At 39.5% G+C, this 8393-nt stretch overlaps 1 protein-coding gene across 1 annotated transcript in view; it reads right to left on the reverse strand.

Moving 5' to 3' along the window:
* Positions 1-8393, reverse strand: part of LOC135705775 (ejaculatory bulb-specific protein 3-like) — a 61523-nt gene that overhangs the window by 37173 nt on the left and 15957 nt on the right. The window lies entirely within an intron of this gene.

The raw sequence follows: 8393 nt of genomic DNA on the forward strand, positions 1-8393 counted from the left end.
CCAGGTCCTTACATATCAAAGAGATTTATGGTAAAATCGCTTGTGTATCGTGTATTTTGCGAAACTCGTTGTTGTCGTTGGTTCCGGGTTTGAATGGATACAAAAATTAGAGCAACGGTATTATGTGATATGAGGGGCTCGGTGGCCTTAGAGCAACCGTTTTTGCTTACTGAGCAGAACATCATGAGTCTAATCTCAGGCCCATCCACAATCAAGATTCGTCAATCGTTTTATTTGTTAATATGACTACATGGTAATAACAGCAACTCGGTGATTAAAAAGGTGCTCGTCTGCCTAGTGGCAAACGTTTTTGCTTACTGAGCAGAAGATCGTGGGTTTAGTCCCAAGCTCCTTCGCGTTATATGATCGTTAGGACATTAATTCAGCTTATCGTTTACCAAAACGAACCCTGCTGCAAACCCAACCCTCTTATCCAACATACCAGTGATTCCTCGTGGAAGTGCAGAGGTGTTCTCGGCTTCCATCAAAGCGAGTGTCATGTCAACACAATCCTTCCCATTCCTTTCTTGACCTGTGTTCGGGCGCGGCCGGCGCTGGTATTGCCTAATTTAAGATCACCAGTTTTTACACATTGAGGATGATTGCTAGTCCCAAGCATCGTCTATTGGTTCTCTGTGTAATTACAGCTGATCTGGCAATAACAGAGTAGCAACCGTGGGCGGTCAATCAAGCTCAAGCTCAAGCTCAAGCTATGTTGTTGAAAAATATTACAACATATTGCGCCCTCTGTCTTTCAATTTGGAAAAACATTAAAAAAAATGAAACACAATGAATGCTTTTAAAACAAAATACCACTTTTAAATATTATTTTTTTTTCGCTAAGTTTATTGATTACCTTTAATAAGATATTTTGATCTTTGAAATCGACCGAGTGGTTTAAAAGTTATAATTTTGTGAAAAAAGTCATTTTTGAAAAGAAAAAAGAAACGATTTTTGGATCACCCTAACATGCAAATGGTCACTCTAATTACAAAATAAAAAAAAATATGGGTTTAATGTTTTGCGATAAGGAACAAAACTACCATTTTTAACGAAATTCTGAGAACCAGCATATCGTTTGGCTATGGAATGGCTGTATGTACGTGGGAAATGCACTTCGTAAGTTCAACTGGCATTTTCTCAATGCTTACATTTCACCATTTGCTACTAATACGGGATTATTGGCAGTACAGTTCTCAGCACTCTTATACCCCGTTCACATTACATCGTATATCACGTGATATACGCTGTCTTGCAATGAGCACTCATACACAGGCATGGAAAATCATTTACATTCATTTAATGCATTCATTTAAATTCATTTGCTTCTAACTTTTTTCATCAGCAGCATTCCGCAAAATAATGTGTAGAGCTTTAGTAGGTTTTGTTATTAACTACAACTTTTGCCCATAACTTAAATCTGTATTTCTTATGCATCACGAATTAGAGCGCGCAGAACTCGTTACTGTTTTTCAGTGAATGTAAAATACAAAAACAGTAGTGTATTCTGTTTGCTCTGGTTCGTCATGCATAAAGGGTGTCCACGATGAAATTGCCACACTATGAAATTTCTCTAACTTTTTAACCGTTGGGTAGAATTTAATGAAAATTTGGGTGGATTTAGTTCATAGTGCATTATTTACATCCTGCAAGTTTTAAAGTCCTGTGATCAAAACTCGCGGAAATGGAGTCGAAAGAACAGCTCGTGCGTGATAAAATCTTGCGCATTCATCACGAGAACAAGGATCTCTCGCATCGTTCCATCGCTAAAACGTTGGGAATCGCGAATTCCACGGTGTCGCGAGTGATTAAGCGGTTCGAGCAACGGTTGACCACCGATCGAAAGCCCAGAAGTGAAGGAAAAAGTATTCCGTACAACACCAAAAATCACAACCGCGTAGTTGAGGCCTTCAACCGAAATCCGAACGCCTCCGTTAGGGATGTGGCTAAGAAGCTGCACCTAAGCCGAAGTTTAGTCCAGAAGGCCAAAACTAAGGCTGGGCTTCGAACGTTCAAGGTACAAAAGGCCCCTAATCGCGACGAGAAGCAGAACAAGTCCGCCAAAACCCGTGCCAGGAAGTTGTATCTCAACATGCTGACGAAAGTTGAATGCTGCATCATGGACGACGAAACATATGTGAAGGCCGACTTCAAACAGATCCCCGGCAACCTGTTTTTCACGGCCAAGGATAAGTCCAAATTAGCGAAGAAATTCCTGGTTTGGCAAGCCATCTGCACGTGCGGGAAGCGGAGTGCACCTTTCGTGACCCAGGACACGATGAACGGACAGGTGTACATAAAAGAGTGCCTCCAGAAGCGGCTGCTTCCTCTCCTGAAGGCCCACAACGTCCCAACAATCTTCTGGCCGGATTTGGCCTCATGCCACTACTCCAAGGACGTGCTGAAGTGGTATGCGGACAATAAGGTCAATTTCGTGCCGAAAATGTTCAACCCTCCCAACACTCCGGAGCTCCACCCCATCGAGAAGTACTGGGCGATTATGAAGCAGCACCTTCTTAAACGACCTAAGGTAGTGAAGACAGTCGAGGAACTGAAGAAAGTATGGGTTTACATGCAAAAAACGGTTGATTCACAGGTTGTGCAGAATCTTATGGCCGGGGTTAAGGCCAAGGTGCGGGCATTTGCGTATGGACTGTAAATAAAATACGAGTAAAATGGTAAAATGAAGTTTAATAGTTATTCCTCAATCCCTGAAAATTTGATGGCAATCGGATGAAAACTCGAATTTTGCGAATCAATTTTGTGTGTGGCAATTTCATCGTGGACACCCTTTAAAAGATACGGATTTGAGTTCTTAACAAAAGTTGTAGTTAATAACAAAACCTTCAAAAGTTCCATACATTATTTTGCGGAATTCTGTTGATGAAAAAAGTTAGGGGCAAATGAATGTAAATGAATGCACGAAATGAATGCAAATGATTTTCCATGCCTGCTCATACATCTAGTTTTCACTGGAAATCCTCTGTATGAGTGCTCATCGCAAGACAGCCTATATTACGTGATATAGGCTGTAATGTGAACGGGGTATTACGGAGTTCGCTGATTTTCTACAAATTTAGCTGAAATTCTATAAAGTTTACTTAACTTAAACAAAGTTTTCTTAAATGATATAAAGGTCAATAAACTTCTACAAAGTTTGAGAAACTCCTTCGGAATTTACTGCACTTCAAGAAAGTTTCCTGAACTTTCCCTGATCTTTTACAAGGTTCCCTTCGCCAATAGAAACGGAGCTCTTACGACATCTCCAAAGTGTGGTTTTGCTGCAGTATTGGCACTCGGAACGATTTTATCGGTTTGTTTCTGGCCACACAATATTGAAACCACTTCCCCTTGGTAATCCAGGAAAGGAAGATCCAGTTCATTGAACCCCATGCCAGATTTTGACGTTTTTAATTTGTTCACTTTTCTTTCTTTTCAATAAAACTTGACGCAATTGTGTAAATAGTTGACTAGATCTACCGTATGCGTGATAATCGTACAAATAAGGTTCCCGTTTCACCTGTGCATACAATGTCATTCCAATCGAGCAGAAGACCTGTCAAATGGATAAGATGTCGTCTCTTTATAAACTCAGGCTCTTTACACGTAACCTACACGGTTAGAAAAAAGTACCCAAAATTAAGTTCTTTTCACTCATCTCGGCACTATAGTGCTGGAACCCAAAAGTAGGTAAAGCGGGTCAAAGTAATTTTCATTTACTTGTGTGCAGTTCGTATGGAATTTTCCACTGGCTTTTAAACCAAAAGTAAATTAGTTGTACCCAACAGTAGGTAAATATGATTATACTCAACGTTGGGTTCCCACACTTTACTACCCCTGTTGGGTGGTTTTGCTCCTCCGTTTTTGACAACACTAGTAGGAGAAAAGGAGACAAACTAGTCAAAAATAGGTAAAAGTGAACTGGCCGTTGAGTACTTTTTTCTTACCGTATATAGCTCATACCGTAGTAGCAACAATCAATACGAAACTAACGATTTTAAATTGGCTCACCACTTTAGTAGCCTATTGGTCCCAAGCAAACGATTAACGTACCCTATTCTAGTCGAAATTCTAGTACTACGCAATGTTTGTTTTGATTCGCTACACGCTAACTTGAAAATACTCATTAATGAGTAAAAAAAGACCCATTTTGAAGAAAAGTGGCTTAACTCATTAATGATTAAACAATTTTACCCATTAATGAGTATCTGTTACCCATTAATGATTAACAATTACTCATTAATGGGTAACAGATACTCATTAATGGGTAAACAATTTACTCATTTAATGAGTTAAGCCACTTTTCTTCAAAATGGGTCTTTTTCAACCATTAATGGGTACTTTCAAGTTAGCGTGTATGAAAGTTTGACAGATAAAATGAGGGGTTATTGGTTTTTCCTATGTTTCGAGAGGTGATTCGACAAGCTTGGGACCGAAGATAGTACCAGAGGTGAGCCAAAAAGTTGAGCACGTTTCTTCGGGACCTACTTGTCTTAGAGTTATCTCTATGGTAGTAGGCTGTGTATAAAAGAAAATGATTAGTTTGACAGTTGCACCATGACGAAGTGGCAGCGTATTCGTGATTTGTCTCACGCGCTAATGTCGCAAAAAGACATTTCAATCGCCGTGGGAGTGTCCCAAACCGTCCAAAGGGTATTAGACCGAGAAAAGAAAGGACAACTATCCGCGAAGGTGGCCACAGGTCATCCGAGATCAGCTCGGGTTCCGAGGGTTATCGCTGCTATCAAAAGGAAGATTCGGGTGAATCCAGTGCGTTCAATAAGGAAAATGACAAAAGAACACGGGATCAGTGACTTTACGGCACGGAAGATCGTAAAGGAAGATTGCGGGCGAAGTCGATGGCACGGAAAAAAAAACTCACATGATTACCAACCGCATCCGGGAGCTACCAGTCGAACGATGCAAGAAAGTCTTGAACTTCCTTAAGCGAAAAAAATCCGGTAATCCTGTTCACCGACGCGAGTATGTTTACCGTCGATCCCGTATCAAATTCCAGAACCAACCGGTATATTAGTTCTCTTCCGGTAAAAGACGTGACCGACGAGCACAAGATCGTGTATCTGACCAAGCATCCTGCTAGCGTTATGGTGTTTGGATTGGTGGCTTCCGATGGCAAAAAAAAATGGACCCGGTGTTCATTCCAGAAGGCGACAAGTTCAACACGGAGGTCTACATCGGGATTTTAAATAAGTATGTTCTTCCGTGGATCAAAGAACAGTATGGTCCGAAGCCAAATGTTGTATTTCAACAAGATGGGGCTCCGTGTCACACCTCGAACCGCACTAAGAAGTGGTTGCAGGAACATCTTCCGTTCTGGGCGAAGGATATGTGGCCGCTATCCAGCCCCGATCTTAATCCGCTGGATTACTCAATATGGCGCGTCATGAAGGCCAAGGCCTGTTCTAAATGCCACCCGAGTATAGCAAGCCTCAGACAAACATTGACCCGTACCTGGAGAGAAATGGATCCAGACTACATTATTAGAACCTGCCGTGCATTAGACCTGTGCGCCGGTCATACCATCGGCGGCGGCGGCGTAGGAATCATTTATGCACCGGCGGCGGCGGCGTAACGGCGTGACGCCGTTGGGCTTTATCGGCGGCGGCGGCGGCGGCGTGTATCGGCGTGCCACTATGGTGTCCGTAAAAATATCGCATTAAGGTGAATTGCTGTGACATCCTTATTCTCGGAACCATTTCGAAACTTTAAGTGCACAAATATCAGCATCTACGACACGTGCAACATTCAAATTGCTACTCTACGTTTGCTGCGAGTCAATTCGCTAGTAATATGTTGAATGGGAATTAAAGTATTTGCACCATTTTTTTTTAGTTTTGTGACCGAACATCAGTTTCATGATTTGGGGTTACTTTGATAATGCTCGATGAATGTAGAAAAAAATGAGTGAAACTCAAACAATTTAGTTCTTTAAATATTTAAAAATTATGAAACTTTGAATGAGTATATATTCAGAAAACATCATAAGCAATAAGAATATAACGTTGAATTTGTGATGGCTATATCGGAGATACATTTCATAAGTGATGGTTTGAGTACTTTTTTAAATAGGTGAAAAACACGAAAATTGTTTTTTAATATGTTTGTTAAATATGTAACACATACTATATAAAAACTATATACGATATCAACGAAAATACCCTAAGCTACAATATTGAACCAATGTTTCTAATTTCGAAAAAGCGCAGCGAGTAAATTTAATCTTTACATTATACTATCAAAACTACCCGCATTATCAAAGATACCCCGTTTTACGGTACACCTTTTCTGAAATGATGTGAGTATTTCGTCCATTCTTTTCATGCATTAGCTTCCCAAAGTAATTTCAACTTGCACTGGATTTTTCACTGCTATGACTGGTGTCAACAGAAAAGAAAGACAACGATATTTTGTTCAGATTGCCAGACATTTTTCTTAGCAGTATAAAAACTAAACTTTATATGGCTCCACTTGCGTACACTTCCAAAGCGTACGGATTTGCTATGATAAACTTTGACGTTTTATTTTTGGCGCGATAGCCTTGGTGGGGGTAAGCAAATGCACATCAATATAATTGAAGTAAAGCTATTGCGCATCACAAGACAAATTTTATTTATTATTTGTGCGCAAACGCTTATAAAACTACGGGACTACATAAAATCTTTTTAGTGTCTTCGGCGCACTTATTTCTTATGAGCCAATGAGTAAGTGGCCTGAAGACACCAAACATATTTATTGTAGAACCGTTATTGTATAAGTGTTTGCGTTCAACTAATATAGTAAATGCTACGCGCATTGTGTAAGTTTTGCGCAAACGCTTATACAACTATGGATTTACGTTAATTTTTTAGTATATTCTGGGCACTTATTCCTTGGCTCATAAGGAATAAGTACACCGAAAATAATACGTAGTTTCATAAATGTTTGCGCATAACTAATTAATACAAAATTCTTACAATGCAAAATACGTAATTATTATTTAAATCAATTTAAAATCATTGTCTAAAAATGAAAATTTCAACGTATTTTAATATTAAAATTGTTTTGCTTTATGTGCATACTTTGCAGTTATTGAATATGATAAGCAACATAGGTATCGGGAATCGAGGTAATTGCATTTTCATTAAAAAAAAATCTAACAAGCACAATCGTCATCGGCGTATGAAAAATGGTCTCGGCGGCGCGCCGACTCGAAATCGTCGGCGGCGGCGGCGTATGAAAAAGCACCGGCGGCGGCGGCGTGGCGCGGCGGCGCACAGGACTACCGTGCATTCCGGAAGCGTGTGGAGGTCGTAATTGCGGCAAGTGGAAATTCGATCGATGGTTAAGAGTTTAAGACTCTGAGAAACATCCCCTCTTTGAATAAATAAAAAAAACTCGAAAACGAAATTTTTGAGATTTTTTTTAATTGTGACATTGTTCAATGGTGCAAACATTATCACGCATACGTATTATTGGTTTAAATTATGCATTTGTATGTGCAAACAATTAATTGCTATATTAATTTGCCCCTGACTTCTTGAAGGGGGGAGTTCATCCCTCTCATAAATTTGCAATGGCCAAAATAAAAAAATACAAATATTAAAAATTGAACATAGACCTTTTGCGATATTTGAGATTTTAACACATTTGTAATGTTTATTTAAAAAGCTTTAACAAATTTACTGTGTGTATTTTCCCTAAAAATAATTTAATTATCTTTGAAACCTTGTCTCAGGCGTCATTTTGATTAGATATTTTGTTTACGTGCTACAGTTTTTTGAAAAATGTCAAATTTGTGACTATGAAAAAAATTAAAAGATAAAAATGGCCCAATTTAAGCAAATATGTGAATGATTGCCTGCAAATTTCAACTATGCAAAGTTTCATGCAAATCGGAGATCATCGATAAAAAAAAAATTGTTTTTGGTTTTTTGCCTGGAATAGCTCAAATGTGCCTCGTTTGTGAAACGAACGGCGAGACGGAGGCGAGAGGAAGCTGCAAATTCCCGGTGAAAAGTGTGCTATTAACTTTAATGTATACGATCAATTCTGGGAGGTGTGATGGTGGCACCGTGTGCGTGGAACGATTTTTGTACACGAAAAAAGTGGGGACTCCTTGTTTATCGTGATACCGCAAGGTACTGAAACAAGTTGCTCAACTCAAAAAAAAAATAGGTAATTGATGAAACTATATTTTGAGCGGCTACGGTATCAAAATAAACAAAGGGGTCCCAACTTTTTTCGTGTACCTCAGCTCACCGCTGTGCAGGTATTCACGCTTTTAGTCGATACGGTTTTAGCTTCCATAAGTTTAATGTTACGGGGAAGATGCTTAGTCAGATTGGAATTATCACTGTCAGCACACTTTCCCGTTGATTGAATGGGATGGTGAT

This window comes from Ochlerotatus camptorhynchus, unplaced genomic scaffold, assembly GCF_037179485.1.
Source record: "Ochlerotatus camptorhynchus isolate MF236.1 unplaced genomic scaffold, CSIRO-AGI_Acam_v1.1 ptg000274l, whole genome shotgun sequence".
Taxonomy (NCBI): domain Eukaryota; kingdom Metazoa; phylum Arthropoda; class Insecta; order Diptera; family Culicidae; genus Ochlerotatus; species Ochlerotatus camptorhynchus.